At 36.7% G+C, this 17,552-nt stretch overlaps 2 pseudogenes; both read right to left on the bottom strand.

Annotated features, from left to right (window-relative positions):
* Positions 1-5,318: 5,318 nt before the first annotated feature.
* On the bottom strand, positions 5,319-6,465 carry LOC122747388 (annotated as a pseudogene).
* Positions 6,462-17,552, bottom strand: part of LOC122747387 — a 90,195-nt pseudogene continuing 79,104 nt past the window's right edge.

Raw genomic sequence — 17,552 nt, 5'->3', positions numbered from 1 at the left:
AGATTGGATTTATGACCTCTAAAGGTTCTTCTAGCTCTACATTTATGGCCCTATGATACTATGAATATGAGTCAAAGAATTTCAAATTTCTCAGTAGGGAGTCACTTAAGATTTTGGAAGAGAATGGCATGTTGAGATCCACACACAAGTCTTATGGTAGTATGAGAAATGGGGGATAGATAAAAAAGAAGAAAATGGTGGCAGAAAGGATTGAAAAAAATATTGCAATGGTTCAGGTTATTGTTATTGAGGACCTGTGCTAGGGAGCTTACAATTGGTTCAAGGAGGACAGGGGAGATGTAAGTGACTTATGGAAGTAAAATCAACAATCTTGCTGATAACTTGTATATTAGAAGGAAGAGAGAAGAAACAGTCAAAGAAGTCAAAGATAACAATATTTAGAACACCAGGGACTGGTGAGTGGTGACATCATGAGCGGAAATAGTAAAACCAGAAATATGTGTAAGTTTAAAAAACTCAATAAGCTATTTGTGGTATAGTGAGTCTAAAGTATCAGATGACCTAGATTATGGTTATATATTATGTTTAATTATAGCAGATCTGGACTTTGGGGATGTGGGACTGAGGGAGAAACCTTCTGGTTAGTGCACAGGGGGAGTGGAATGATAAGTGCCTATTGATATCTAAACTTTATCTATCATCTATATCTATCTATCTATCTATCTATCTATCTATCTATCTATCTATCTATCTATCTATCTATCTATCTAATCTATCATCTCTTGTCTTTTTCCTAACTCTTCCAACATAGGGTAGTGGACCTCTCAGAAGGATCAACAGAATTTAATTTTCTATGCCTTGGGGGTTTTTCCTTAGGCAGCTCAATTCTGATTGGATAAATTCATTTTTGGTATAGGGACTAATATATAATTTTCCAAGTCTGAATCTTCTTATTTCTTTGGAACATAAAGAGAAAAGTTTGCATGAATATAATGTGGGATTTATTTATACATTTTAAAAAGTCTTAAAAGCCTTGGCTAATAATATTAGTTCAATAGTTGGTGGATATTTTAAAAATTCATAATTTACTTTTCCTTGAGGCCCCCAAATTCTGGTTGATTTTAATTACCTCCTTGACTTTTTTATGTGATCATCTAAATGTCAGTATTCCTTCTCTGTCATTGCCCAGTTAATGAATGAAACTGCATTTTGCATGCCATGGCTTATCCCAAAGTCTCATTTTGAAGCTTTCTGGATTACATATTTACTGTATCAGTTCATCTATCATTTATTTTTTCAAAGTGCATACTCCCTGCTTCCAGCCGGCCCTTATTTTGTGGCCCCAAAAGTTTACTTTTGATGACCACAATATTAATGCAATTCATTCTATGACTGTCTCCCTTCTTTTCTGAATCACTGTTAGCTTATTTATCCTGTGGGCAAGTGCTTCTTTTGTTGCTGCATATCTATTTGCTATTTCAATGTGTTTTTGTGTTTATTCTGTAGCTCTTTGATAATTCTTAAGGGTGCCATATAAAATAAATAAATAACAGTAATGACAGTGTTTACAATAGCTATTCCTAGCAATTTCTAGAGCATCATGAAAGGAGATACAGAGAAACAAATGACATAGGAGATGGTCTGGCTCTTTGCATTTTGTCTATAAATAAGCAAAAAAAAAACCCAACAACCCTAGAAAACAGCTTTCCTCAGTACTCAACTTTTCTTTTTTTTTCAACATAAGGATGCATTTAGCACTTGAATATATTTTATCCTTGGATACATTCAATTTATCTTCATTTTATAGTTTTCTCTGTTAATTAGAAAAGGTTATAAGATTAATAACTAGTCATTGCTAATGTATTCAATGGACTGCAAGTTGAGTTTGATGAGGGTTCTTTCCCCCCATCCCGAAGAGACGTTAATGATCAATTCAAGTTAATCATATCAAGTCTTTGATGAAGTGCATCTCAGAGCTGGTACTCTATTCAACAATAGTGTTTTTAATGATTTCTGAAGCGTCTTCCCCTCTCCCCAACCAAAAATGCAATTATATTCTACATACAGAATACATTAACTGTCCTGGGAGGGACAGCTGCTATAAAATCAGACTATCAAAGGCAAGCCAAATGGAATATAATCATAGACAGAAAAGAAATACTTTAAAAATACTAAATGTTTAATTTATATCTCACTCATTGGCATGTTCAGAGTAGCAAAGAAGAATATTCATGTGTTAGAAAGACATTTGAATATATATAGTCAATCCTCTACATTCACATATTTGACTTTCATGACTTCAAACATTCACATGGTGTTATTAGTAGCTTCATTTTCACTTTCCTATTAGCAACTATGCATAGTAGGCAGTATGGGAGGAACTAGTATTCTACTAGGTATTTCACTGGTCTTGTTTGCCCTACCATGGTAGAGTAAAGAATTCCCTGTGCATTCACTGCATAATTTCATTGTTTTCATTAAAACTCAAGTTTTGTGTTGTAAATATGCACCCAAAGTGTGGTTCAAATCCTTTGGCCTCTAAATCCAAGAGTGCAAAGTCAGTGATCTGGCTTAGTGAGAAAATAAAGGTGGTAGATAAACTTTGTGACAGCAAGTCTGTTGCCACTGTCTGGCATAATTGACCACCTGGGCTAGAGACATCCAGGCTGCCAATCCCACCATAAATTTCAGCCTCAAGGTTAAATGTCAATTTGCCTCTGCTATGCTCCCATACTTGGAGACCTGTAAGTATCTCAAATGCCAGAAGACCAGACACCATTGATAGATTATTTCAAGCTGCTGCATCCTTCATTATCTCCAATACCATCCACCAGCTATGAAGGGTATAGTAATGGAGATGATGTCAAAATCTTTCCAGTCTTAGTGTCTTTTGACAACACTGACTAGTCTGAGAAACCTCTTCCTTAATTTTCAGAGGGAAGACAAGGTAGCGAGGTTTATAGCAGTGTAGTACACAGTATAATGTACTCATACTCCCATCTAACATGGTGGAAAGTAGGATTCAGGTTCAAAATGTTTTAGTTTTATGAATTTTATTTGATGTACAGTATTTATAGCATTGTAGATTTCATGTGTTATAAAAAAGTGAATATTGTCTGAAACCATTTTTTTTAAAATTGAGATGTTTCCACAAAAAGTGAAAGAAATCCAGGGTACTACTAGTGAGAAAAATGTTTTGCATGTTACCAATTTTATTTTGTGTGCTGGGTTTTATGGGTTTTCCATGGCTATTGTCCTAGGAAAAGTGCATATTATCAGAATTAATGTTTTGTTATAAAGAATTGTAGCAGAAAATGTACTTCAGTTTTTGGTGATTGAAGGAATACAACCCTCTATTTCCCATGTGTGCAATGTATCAATATTTACATTTTTTCACTTTTTCCCAGTCTTCTAGGAATATTGCCTTCCATGAAAGTTAAGGATTGTACATATGTATGTATGTGTGTATATATGTGTGTATGTATATGTAGGGTGGGTCAAAAATCATGATGTTTTGAAAACTTGTTGAAAATAATTTTTTCTTTGTTTTTCACCATTTATGAGATTTGATTTTTCACACATAATGCAAATTCATTTCACATATATTATATGTGATGCTATGGTATTGTGAATTAAAAAGAGAAATAAAGGAGTTATTAAATATTGAAACCCCTTTGTGAATTTTGGCCCACCCTCTATATGAAACAAAATTACTACTAAATACACAGTCTCATAGTCTTATATACTTAATGCCTAGAGTACTATGACACAATGAGAAATGCTTAGTTTATAGTCATAATCTTGAGGAATTGTAAGATCTTTCTCTTCAGGAGGCTTAAATCTTTCAGTTTAATTTCTTTTTTTGTTTGTTTTTTTGTGGGGCAGTGAGGGTTAAATGACTTTCCCAGGTTCACATAGCTAGTAATTGTCAAGTGTTTGAGGATGGATTTGAATTCAGGTCCTCCTGAATCCAAGGCCAGTGCTTTATCCACTGTACCATGTAGCTGCCCCTGTTAGATCATTCTCTAAAAAAATTTAATTATGTTCATCCTTCAAAGGTTGATTCAAATATAACCTACTCCATGATGCCTTTCCTGATCAACCCAAGCAGAAATAGCCCTTCTTTTTCCAATCTCTCATAAAAATTGTTTCTCTTTAATACCATAACTAGAGGCAGTGAGGTGGTTCAGTGGATAGCGTGCCAGACCTGGAGTCAGAAAGACTTGAGGTCAAATCTGTCTTCAACCATTTACCAGGTATGTGACCCTTGGTAAGTCACAACCTCTATTTTAATACACTGGAGAAGGACATGGTAAACCACTGCAGTATCTTTGCCATGGAAACACCATGGATAGCAGTATACAATATGTCCCCAGCATTGCTATCAGCAGCAGCAGTAGTGGCAGCATGACATTTCATTTTTCAAAGCAGAAAGCCAGTTAATAGCAGGATGGCACCAGATGTCATTAAATCTACCTGTGCCTTTAAGGAATATATCTGGCCATTGTGAACTATATCCACTGAAGTGGTCAAAATAGTGTCCAAACTCTGACCTCAATCCCAGGAGAGGTTCCTTGTCCGCCAAAACAATCCTCCACAAGAAAGTGCCTGATGACACGTTCTTCAAATGATGTGGAGAAATTTGTCTCAGCTATGACTCTAGATTTCTGAGAAGTACTAAAGTATTTCCAAAGCACAAGTTCATAATCTATTTTGCCAAGAAAAAACTCATTCCTCATGTAGCTAATTTGAGTGATACAAATGATAGAAATTAGAGGGTCTTAGAGAAAATTCTAGCTCAGAATTGTGATGTGTATGGAGAGGTTCTGAATATTCTCCATGAAGGAGACATTCCCTTAATAGCAGGGACTGTTTTTCATTTTGCTTTTGCATGCCTAGCACCTAAGTACATAGTAGGTGCTTAAGACAATTTATTGTTATTCTACTGAAGAATAATTAGCAGTTACTCTTCCATCCACTCCTCCTCCTACTACTACTTCTTGCTACCACTACTATTATACTGCTACAACACCAGCACCACCACTACCCCTATCCCTACCTCTACCCCTACTCCTACTACTGCCACTACTACTACTAGCTAGTATTTGTATAACACTTTAATGTTTGTGAAGGGCTTTACCTATATTATATCATTTAATCTTCACCATACCCCTGGAAGGAAAGTGCTATTATCTATTTATTTTTTTCATCATTGCCAAGTCACTTTATTGGGATGTAAATGGTGGTAGTTTTCTGGTAGAAATTATGAAAAGGTCAGATAACCAAAATACGAGTGCACTGAAAGACAGGAGGAGTGGTGCCCACAGTTCCCAGGTGTCGGGGAAACCAGGTGTGGCTTAGCTCTCATTGTCACTGTCTCCAAGGGTGTGCTTGTCAAAAAGATATTCTTCTGTAATGATTGAAATGATGCCACCTGCTGGAGAGGTACTGTAGGAAAGCTCCACCATGAGGAGAAGGCATCTGAGGGCAAGCCATGCAATCAGGTCCTTGGTGTCAGGAAGTGATGTTTGCTTGTGGGTACTGTCTATCAAAACTACCAGCCAATCAACTTGAGGAGCCTCCCATTTTGGGGAGGAGAACATGAAGTAGGAAGTGGACACTGGTGGAGGGGTGTTTTCTCATTTGGTTCCTGACCTTGCCATGGCAGGTCGGATGATGGGGTCTCTGAGAAATAGTTAGATTTTTACCTTTCTCTCTGATTCTACTGCTCTTTAATAAATACTTAAACACTTAAATACTCTTGCTAAAGCTTATAATTTATTGGTGACCACTCATTAGATATTTTAGACTAGCTAGAATTTTAGTCCCTTATACTGCCAAGCTATAATGGGGTCCCCCATTTTGCACAGGTTGGTTATGGGATCACCCAGTTGTTTGATGGACTTTACCTGTTCCTCCAGGTAGTGGGTTTCAATGAAAATCACATAAATGGGGGTTGTTTTTGTCAGTTGCCAGCTTGTGCAGTTCCAGTAATGACTGATTGATATTTTTTTTTCAAGTTCAGAGCATACTTCATTGCATTCAGTCTGCTCTCTCCCAGTCATCATGGTATGATTTCTTTTTTTTTTTTTTTTTGTGAGGCAATTGGGGTTAAGTGACTTGCCCAGGGTCATGCAGTTAGTAAGTGTTAAGTGTCTGAGGCTGAATTTGAACTCAGGTACTCCTGACTCCAGGGCCAGTGCTCTATCCACTGCGCCACCTAGCTGCCCCATGGTATGGTTTCTTGATGTTCTGCAGGAAGATGCGGCCGTTGAGTTGGTTCTGCAGTTTCATCAGCATCTCAGCATGTTCCCTCTCCTTGTGGGACTGGTCCAGGAAATACTTGGCAAAGTTCTTCAGGCCCACGTCATCTTGGTTGAAGTAGTAAGAAGTAGACAGGTAGACATAGGAGGTGTAAAACTCCAGGTTGATCTGCCAGTTGATGGTGGCCTCAGAATCCCGGTAGTAGTTCTGTTGCACCTGAGAGGGAGATGAGGTGATCATGGTGGCAGGGATGGTGGAGGCAGCTTAGATGAGGAGGCAGAGGGAGTTGGCGGCTGTGCAGCGACTGTGGCCGAAGCTGGGGCAGTAACAGCCTGGGCGACTGAGGTAGACTGCTGCTCTGACAGTAGGAGGGAGAAGTGTTGGTTAGTAGAGGTGAAGGTGGAGAGGTGGCTAAGGGAGGCTACAGCCAGGAAATGAGTAGCAGGTTCCATTCAAGCACTGTTGAAGCAGGAAACCACAGCGACTCCCTTTCCCTTCGCTTCTGGCTGGAATGTGCTATTATAATCTTTATTTTACAGATGTAGAAATTGAACAAGACAGAAATTAATGACTTGCCAAGTGTCACCTAAGGTCTGAGGCCAAATTCAAGCTCAGGTCTTCACAATTTCACATCTAGTGCTCTATCTATTCTACCACCTCATTGATTATTGTGCTTTTGGTTTATTTCTTTGCCATATATTTATTTAGTGCCAAATATGTGCAAGACACTTTGCTGTGAATCAGGAAGAGGGATATTGATAGATAAAGAAATTAAGGCCATTACCATTTAACAAATTCATATATCGTCCAGTTGGAGAGAGAAAATTTTCATGGTTAATGTAGTTAACCAATGCAAGTTATTGTAATAAAAGGTAGTATGTGATATTCCATAAGAGAGGAACCAATAAAGTGAGTTTCAAACCAATCTGTGAGTTTCAAAGAAAAACTTGTCACTTTTTTCTCTCTCTCTCTCTTTTTTTGGCAGGGGTAGGGGAAGTATACGGAGTACTCTGCAGATCACAGAAAGTTTTTTGGAGGTGGTGGCATTGGAGTTAGCTAGGAAGGATGGACAGGATTTGCCCAAGGGAGGGGCAGCCTTCTTATCCCTGAAAACATCATAAGCAAAGAAAGGCATGGCAATTAAAATACAAACATGTCATTTTCAGATAAATTCTTTATTTCAATTAGACTTAGCCAGTCAGCTAAACAAAAACATTTAAGTTACTACTATGTGCCAAGTACTGTGCTAAACACTGAGATACAAAGAAAGATAAAAAAGTCATTCCTTTCAAGGAAGTCACAGTTTATTAGGGAAGAAAATAAGAAAGCAAGTTTGTTCAAATAAGCTATAGACTGGATAAAATGGAAACTCCCCAGTTTATCCTTTATATTGGAAGGTACAAACTTTAAAGGGATCAGACTGCTCAAGATGGGACTTTAGCTAGGACCTGAAGAGAGCTGGGAAAGCCAGGTCATGGAGATGGGGAGGGACAGACAGTAAAAATGTTCAGAGTTAGAAAGGCAGCATGTCTTGCACAAGGAATGGTAAAGAGGACAATGTTACTGGATCATAGAGTGCATAAAATGTGTGTAAGGCATAAGACAAAAGTGGTATGAAGTGGCTAAGTTATGAAGGGTTTTGAACACCAAACAGAGGATTTTATGTTTGATTTCAGAGGTGATAGACAGGCCCTGGAGTTTACTGAGTTGGCAGAATGTAGATTTAACTTTGCATCTGCTGGTCTACCTGGCTTCCTCCCAGGATAAGCTAATCACTTCTAGTTTCATCACCATGCTACTGACTCAAGCCTTATTGACACCATCTCCCTCAGCCTCCTCTTCCCTTTAATTGGAGGCCTGGAGCTAGAGTACCAAACTCTTTCCAATGCCTTCCTTTAGAGAGGACAGAAACTGGACTTTTTCTCCCTCCATGTTGCTTCTGCTTCTCACTTGGTTTCAACTTCATGGAACAAGATGTTAAGATATCCTCTGGTATTTCCTCTTCCTCTGCTTTTCTACCTCTTTTTGTGTGCTGTTTCTTTTCATTAGATTTTAAGTTCCGTGAGGGCAGGGACTCTCTTTTTTATGAATTGTATCATAAGCACTTAAGTACTTAGTGCAATGCATGGCACATAGTAGACACTTAGTAAATGTTTATTGAATTGAATTGTGTGTGTGTGTGTGTGTGTGTGTGTGTGTGTGTGTGTGAGAGAGAGAGAGAGAGAGATCTGCATTTTGGCATCTGAGGGGCAGATGGACTGTATTTGTGAGAGATTTGAGGAAAGGAGACCAACTGGCAGATTATTATCAAAGTGGGTTGCAAGTGTGAGGTGATGTATGTCTGTACCAGGCTTGAGTTAGTGTCAGAGAAGAGATAAGGGGAGATGGGGCATAAAGGAAAGATGTTATGAAGGTGATATAAACAAGTGGATAGGGCATCCATGCTGGAAGAGAATTATAAATAAGTTGCACAGGTATACTGGGCCAAATCATGTAGAGAGAATCACCCTTATATGTCCCACAAGCTTCACAGATCAACTCTACTCCATTTGTAAAATGCATGTTCTTTTTCCTGAGGGTACCACTTTTCCTTCTAGGCACTCAGGTCCACAACCTTGTAGTTGTCTTTGACCCTTCCCTCTCACTCAGAACAATGTCCAATCTGTTATTGAATTTTGTTGATTGTACATCTATGACATATCTTTTGTCTGCCTCTTCATTCTGCTCAGAGAGCCAATACCAAAGTTCAGGCTCTCATCACTTCTAACATGGATTTTTGCAATAGTAAATTGAAAAAAAAAGCATATGCACACATATGTACACACATACCAACACATACATACACATATACATGTGTATATGCATACATATTTGCATAGGTGTACATATTTGTCTGTCTATCTATCTATCTATCTATCTATCTATCTATCTATCTATCTATCTATCTATCTATCTATCAGAGTTGTCTGAATTGGTCTCCTATAATCATGGTTTCATTGGACCAGTCTCACTTGGGTTTGTTAGAGAGCCTATTTAGGCAGAAGTGGCAAGAGCCTTGGCCTATAGAAATATGGAGGATGTGGTTGCCTGTGCTCTTTCAGCTCATTTCTAAGGTAAAGGAAAACCATGGAAACAAAACAAAAAGGCAAAAAAAAATGTATGAGAGAGAACAAGAGCCTCACTTAAAATAGGACTTCCTTGTTAATCTTCAGTTTATACTCACCCTGCCACACCCAGTCTACATTTTTATTGGTGTGAGAAACTGTGGGTGGAATCTCCTTCCATTGATTCAGAAGAGCAATCTTACTGTAGCTCAGTGTAGAAAGGTTACCTACATTACTCAAGGATTCACAGGTAGTTAGGATGTTTCAGAGGCAGGATTTGCACTTTCCCCCTATTCTGCCTGCCTCCCAAATCCATTCAAGTAGCTACCAAACTAATTTTCTTTTGATATAGACAATCTATGTCATGACATGTCATTCTTCAGTGCCTTCCTTTTCCTTACTGAAGAATACTCCTTTGCATAGCATGCAAGGACCTACATAAAATCTAGTAGAGATATTTCTATCATTTTCATGTTATGACTTTCTGTATGTCTATAGTCCATCCAAACTTGAATATTCTCATAATCCCAAATATCCTACTCTTTACTGATTGACCAACACTGTCACTTGAGTCTCTATGCTAGGAGCATCATTTCTATCCATCTTCACTATTTGGAATACTATTTCTACTTTAAAGTACAATTCAAATGGAATCTCTTCTAGGAAGTTTCCCCTGTTGGGAAAACTCTTGATCTTTCTAATTTTCCATAACACATATTTTGTTCCTATCCAATGCAATTAACATGATTTTCTCTTATTATAATCACCTGAATTTCTATTTCTTAAACATATCTGTTTAGTAAGCAAGATCTGTAATAGTAGAGACTACAGCTCATTGAAATTTTGAATCTTTCCCAGTAACTGAAACATTGCTTGCTTCTTGAATATAATTGTATTCTCTGATAATAGTAAATGCTTACTAAATACTCATTGATTGTTCCCCAGTTGGAAGGGATATTTTTGTTGAACTCAAGGAATACTTTGTACTTCTCTTATGCATTTATGTGATATTAACTCTACATATTAACTTGGCAACACTGACTTGGCCAAATAGTATGGTAAAAACAGGGAGAAACACTATAATCTTATTGGGAATAATATTTGAATGGACTAGCATCAGTAAAGGGCTAACTTTTCACTTATAAAGTGCTTCATTTTTCACAGGTGTTTTCACTCCAGAAGTTACTTTCTAATATGAGTCAACCTTAAAAGTTTGGCTTCCTCTGGGACTTGTACTTTCCCTTTGTTGATTTTTCTTCTGGCCTATCATTGATGTATAGCTAGTTTAAAAGAACAGAAATGATAGCTAATTCATCTATGGTCTGAGTGCCTTGGCAAGTTTTACTTTTGGCATCAGTAGCAAGGTCACATCGAGTTACTAAAGTTACTCTGTAGTCTAGAAGAAGTGGATTGGATAAAGACTAAGTAGAACAATATGTAGAACATATTGCTCATGAACACAAGAGGTTTAGGGTGATCATTGTCAATCTTTTTTGTTTGTTTTTAAAAGACTATTTTTATTAACTTTCTTCTTTCCAGTCCTTTTTTCAAAAAAAATTGAAAAAACTGGAGATTGATTTCATTTTAAAAAGATCCAGAACAGTTCATTATATAATTTGGGGGAGTTTTGTGGTGCTTCAGAACCAGAATGTAGCATATTACCATACAGTGATGTTCACATCTATAAACTTACAACCTTATAAGGTCAACACAGATAAAGTACTTTGTAACCCTTAGGGTGCTGTAAAATGTGAGTTATTATTAATGGTAATGAGATTTATTATCATGTACTCATATAGGATTTATGGATTTCAAGACAATATCCTTCTCTTTTACAAAGGACATTCTTTTGGGAGTACTTGTATTTGAGGTTTAATCAGTTTAGGGGATTCCTAGTAAAGACACTTTCTCTACCAATATAGATCACCAACTATTCTGTGATTTATAGTCATAGAGAGTTACATGTGACAGTGAGAGGTTTAATGACATTCTTTTTTTTTTTTTGGTGAGGCAATTGGGGTTAAGTGACTTGCCCAGGGTCACACAGCTAGTAAGTATTAGGTATCTGAGGCTGGATTTGAACTCAGGTCCTCCTGAATCCAGGGCCAGTGCTCTATCTACTGTGCCACCTAGCTGGCCCTTAAAAGCTCTCTGCTTGAGGTTTATTTTTTGTGGAGGCATTTGGGGTTAAGTGACTTGCCCAGGGTCACACAGCTAGCAAGTGTCAAGTGTCTGTGGCTGGATTTGAACTCAGGTCCTCCTGGATCCAGGGCTGGTGCTTTATCCACTGCACCACCTAGCTGTCCCTAATGACATTCTTAGGATCACGGAGCCAGTATCTATTAAATATTGTAACTTGAACCTGTGTCTATGCTATCTCCAAGGCTGGCACACTATCTTCTGCATTGTTCTACCTTTACAAGGAATGCATACTGAAGAGCCTAATTGGCTAAATTAAACAACAAAACAACTAACATAGGTGACTATAGTTTAATAGGAAATATTTATAATACTATTAGAAATGATAGCAACCACTTTCACAACAACTTTATAGCTATGAGATGAGAAATACACTGGAAAATGCTTAACAACCCCTCTCTTTGAGAAAATTGTGCACATAAAACACTTTTACATTTAATATATATTATTGACATTTTCTCCATAACTTTATTCAAGCTAAACAATAAATAAAATAATAAATCAAGCCCCGATTTGTAGGATTTGCCAATTTTTGAGGTATAAATGCCCACATTGAAAATTGTGAGAGTCAATTGTTATATGTTGGTTCAAAACCCAATTCATTGATTTGTAAAATGTTAGAGCTAGAAGAAACTTTAGATATCACCTAGTTTGGACAGGTAAGTGGTTCAGTGGATAAAGCACTGGCCCTGGATTCAGGAGGACCTGAGTTCAAATCCTGCCTCAGACACTTGATACTTACTAGTTGTGTGACCCTGGGCAAGTAATTTAATTCTTTAGCTCTCTTGATTTGCTAGATTAAAACTAATAAGCAAACAAATTCAAATTGTGAGCAAGTTACAATCATGGATAGCAACAATGTCCCCAATACACAACAAATCCTGAATGACATTGGGTAGATTCACTGTGGAAGATTTATGGGAAAACACAGAAAATGGTCATATACAGAGATAGGCTGATCTGCATTGTGAGAATGAGTATGGACATTGATGGGATCACAGTTTCATTGGATTATTGGAATATCATTATAAGCTAGAAACCATTTCAGTTCTTTCAACAGATTAAGACACTCCTGTATATTGTAATGGATTTTGACTACTGTTTAGTGTTCCTCTCCTTTGGGTAGAGGTAGAACAAAACAGTTGCTTGAAAGAGTCTTGGAGGAGAAGTTAGAAGTCTCTGTGTCCCAGATGTGGGACACTGAGTAACCCACTTGAACTTTCTGGCACTGCTTCCTCAGTGACACAATAAATGGATTGATAATCTTTAAGGTCCCTTCCAGTTCTAAAATCCTTTGACTTTAAAGCTACAATCCTATTAATTTCTTCCAAACTATTAAACTATATGATAAGTTAACAGGAGAGTAGGTTAACATCATTGTTGTTATTTAGTCATTTCAGTTATGTCCAACTCTTTGTGACTCCATTTTGAGGTTTTCTTAGTAAATATACCAAAGTGGTTTGCCTTAGTTGACTAGTCTATAAAATGAACTGGAGAAAGAAATGGCAAACCACTTTAGTCTCTTTGCCAAGAAAACTTCAAAAGTGGTAAGGGAGATTCAGATACAACCAAAAATGGCTAAACAACTATCTTGGGTTATCCATCACTATTGATGGCTGACTTTTTCATATCTTTTCTGGTCAAATATTTTTCTGATGACATCTTTTTATACCATTTCCAGTGTAACTCCTATTCTTTTCCCATTATACAGAAGAGAGCAGCACTGAACATTTATATTAAGCTTAAAGTTTTAAAAATCCTTTCTCTCACAACAACCCTGCAAGGTAGGCAATGTGAATATTCTCATTTAAAGATAAAAGGAATGATTCACTAAGAGGCTAAATGACCTGTGGAGGATCACATGGCAATTAAATTTCTGTGGTGAGATTGGAACTCAGATCCCCTTTCTACAAATCATGTACTCTGTCCCTTCCAAAGCAGATTGACTATATTTTATGATCCTCATCTGCTTCACTGTTTGTTGGCAAGTAGACACTGACTGTGTCCATGACCTTCAATAAAGAGTAGCAGCCAGAAGATAAAATTAAAAAAATATTCTCCTATATCAATTTTACAAAACATGAAATGTCACTGCCTGAAGCTATGACCTTGAAAACCAAGTTTATATTTCTGCAAACATATTCAGCTTTGTAGTTTCCAGGTGGCCTGAAATAACTACTTTTTCTCCCTGTGAAGATAGATACCCCCTTTATGATTGCTTTCAAAGCAAATAGTAGTATTGTTCCATTCTCTTATTTTGTGTACTTGCTTTCCTGTTTTGTGTAAAGTAATTTTACTGCTTTGGAAACTATTGTGTTCATGAAAATGACAAATCTCCAGGTGCTACATAGCCTAAGTCCAGAGGCAGTTATGTCTGCAATGCTGTCAGAGCACGGGTATCAACTTAATTCCATGTTTCAGTGTAGCTCCACTAAAATATTACTCAGATTCCTAGTCATAACATAGTCGTGACCTGTAGTTCATAAAGACTTTGCCTGCAGAGTGTAAGTTAGAAAGGTTTCAAGTTCAAGCCTGGCAACTGACTGTTGGACATATCATGACTAAGCTAGCAAAGTTCAGAGTCTCAACAGAAGGTCAGTCACCAAGTGAAGATTTTTTCCCCATCACAGTAATTCATGAAGATCATATACTAAAAATGGAAGGGTATTGATCCACATCAGTATGTGTGTGATCTTGCAAATCTCACACATAATAAAAGGGATTTTTTATTATTTCTTAGCTATAACAAGCTTAGTTTTCATTGATTGTATTAAAAATTCATAAAACCTACACTTCAGTGACATGGTACTCTCTTCAACAGTGTAGGTTGTTATATCTCCACATTTTAGGAGGTGGTTCTATCAACTTTGATTCAAAAAAAATTCCCCATCCAGAGGCTATATCTATAGTGAGGAGCCACTCTAAAAACCTAGCTAGGTTGGTCCTCAAATGATACACATACCATCTATTGTTAGACCTGTATCCAAATACCCTCTAGCTTAACAGGAACTGCTGGAAACTTTTGCTGTCAAGCAGTCTGTCAATAAACATTTATGATGTACTATTTACTATGTACCACGTACTGTGGTAAGTGCTGGAGATATTAAAAAAAGACTAAAGATAGTCTATGACTTTGAGGAATTCACAATCTATTGTCAGAGACTTTGAAAAGAGACACCTTCTCACTATGGTGCAGCATCAGAGTAGGACCTTAGTAACTTTCTCTTCCCTGGGTAGATGTAGCTAAGGATATCAAATATGAGCCCAGTTACTTCAAGAATATTTAGTTGGTTATATCATCTTATTTGCTAACTTGCCATGAAATACCTGGCTTTATCCTTCAATTCATAACATATTCTTCAATTGTTGTTGTTGTTTTTAGTGTAATTAGTTTTGTCTGAACCTCTTATATTATGAGTTTGCAAAATTCTCTGGTGTGAAAACTCCCACTAGCAATGATGACTAGTGACTTATCTGTAACTTAGTTTGAGAGAATTGCTAGCAGCATTGAGAAGTTGTGACTTGCTTATACTTTCACAGCTAGTATGTGTCAGAGACAAGACAACCCCAGGTCCTTCTGCTTATAAAGCTGTAACACTATCCACTACAGTAAACTTTCCTTTAATTATTGTATAAAAGGGTAAAATTAGATATTCATAGTATGTTTATCTATAACATTATATTCTAATAGAATGTAGGCTTCTCGAGGTTAAACAGCCTCACTTTTGTCTTTATATCTCCAACACCTAGAACATTGCTTAGTACATAATAGATGCTTATTAAATGCTTGTGAAATAATTGATTGATTTGTTACTTTTGCCTAATTGGGAACAGAGACTAGTTCTAAGCTTAATTGGGTAGTCTAAACATCACATTTGGGTTTTATGCCTATGTTACTAAATAGAAAAATTACTCATTGAGCACAGCTATGCCAAATCATTGACATGAGGTTTTTTGTGAAACCCAGAATCTCCTGAGTTCCCTTCACATTAGGATTAAAATATCTTAAGTCATAAACTTTTAAAATTTATTTTTGAATTAACAAACATATTTTTTTCTCTTTCATTTTCTTACTCATTATAGGAACGAAGAAAAAGAAAACAAATCCTCTTAACAAATAGGCAAAGTCAGGCAAAACACATTCTTGCATTTTTCATGTCTAAAATTATATTTCATTCTGCACCTTTCTCTGCCTAATGGCAGGTAACTAGTTGGAAGGGACTTTAGAAATTATTTAGTCTAAGCCTCTATTTTTATAAAGGAGATAAAGTTTGAGAAAATGAATTTACACAGGGATTAAAAAATACTTTTAACCCAGATCCTTTGACTAAAAACCCTGATGGTCTTTCTACCTCAACAGTTATTGTCATCACCACTTAAGCATCACTGTTTTTTATTATTAATTAGATGTATTTTGGGATTATTTCATTCAATTCAGCCATATGTATGTCACCCCTAAGAAGGTTTGGCTGTGATCCACCTACTCAAAGGCTTGAGTCTAGCCAAGGAAGCAGAAGTAGATGTTTTTCTGGAACTCCCTTGTTTTCTCCATACCCCAGGGAATATTGGTAATTTGGTCTCTAGTTCCTCTGCCTTTTCAAACACCAGCCTGCTCTTGTAGTAATTCTCAGTTCACATACAGAAGCTTATGCTTATCATTTTTGATATGGGAAATGAATGCAATTGTTTCGCAATTTTAACATTCTTTGTCATTGCCCTTCTTTATGACAGGATCCTAAACAGATTCTTTTAAATCCAATGGCTAATATTGAGTTTTCCAAACTTGCTGCCATATTGAGTATAACATTTTAATACATTATCTTTTAGGATTTTAAATAGCTCAGCTGGAACTAAGTTTATTGTTAGCAATGCTTCTTAAGACCCAGTTGACTTCATTCTCCAGGATGTCTGGCTCTAGATAAGTAACTTATCATCCTTGTTATCAGTGATGTGAAGATCTTTCTCATGTAGTTCTTTAGTATATTCCTGCCACCTCTTCTCAATACCTTCTAATTATGTTAAATCCTTATCATTTTTTGTCTTGTATGATGCCCATTTTTGCACATAACTTTCCCTTGATGTCTCTGATTTTCTTCAAGAGATCTCTTATTTTTCCCATTCTATTGTTTTCTTCTACTTCTTTGCATAGCTCATTTAAGGAAACATTCTTATTTCTCCTTGCTATTATTTGCAATTCTGAACTCATTTCTCCCCTCCCTTTCCTTCTTTCCTTAGCTTTTTGTAAAGCCTCATCAGACAGTTATTTTGCTTTTTTCTTCTTTTTCCTTGTGATGTTTTTGGTGCTGCTTCCTGTAAAATATAGCAAACTTCTGTTCGTGATTCTTTAGGTACACTATCAGATATAATCCGTTAAATCTATTCATTATGTTCACTTCATATACATAGGGGGGTGTTATGTATCTCATACCTATACAGTTTGATGGTTTTCTGTACTTTCTTCAACTTGTCTGAATTTTGCAATAAGAACCTCATGATTTGAGCCACAGTTAGAGCTAGGTCTTGTTTTAACTGACTCTATGGAGGTTCTCCACCTTTGGCTGCAAAGTATATAATCAAACCTGATTTGAATTTTGACCATGTGGTCATATCCATGTTCAGAATTATCTTTTGGATTGCTGAAAATGAGTGTTTGCTATATGACAAGCAATTATCTTTGCAAAAATCTATTACTTTTTGTCCTTCAGTTTGTACTCCAAGGCCAAACTTGCTCATTATTCCAATTATCTTTTGATTTCCTGCTTTCTAATTCCAATTCTTTATGATGAATATGACATTTTTGGATGTTATTTCTAGATGTTGTAGGTTTTCATGGAACTTTTCTCATTTTTTATGGACTATGAGGGATAATCTATTTCTTCTTTCTTTTTTTTCTTTTTTTCTTTTTTCTTGCAGGGCAATGAGGGTTAAGTGACTTGTCCAAAGTCACACAGCTAGTAAGCATCAAGTGTCTGAGGCTGGATTTGAACTCAGGTCCTCCTGAATCCAGGGCCAGTGCTTTATCCA

This window comes from Dromiciops gliroides, chromosome 3 (assembly GCF_019393635.1).
Source record: "Dromiciops gliroides isolate mDroGli1 chromosome 3, mDroGli1.pri, whole genome shotgun sequence".
NCBI classification, from domain to species: domain Eukaryota; kingdom Metazoa; phylum Chordata; class Mammalia; order Microbiotheria; family Microbiotheriidae; genus Dromiciops; species Dromiciops gliroides.
This window is presented reverse-complemented; position numbering and strand designations above follow the sequence as displayed.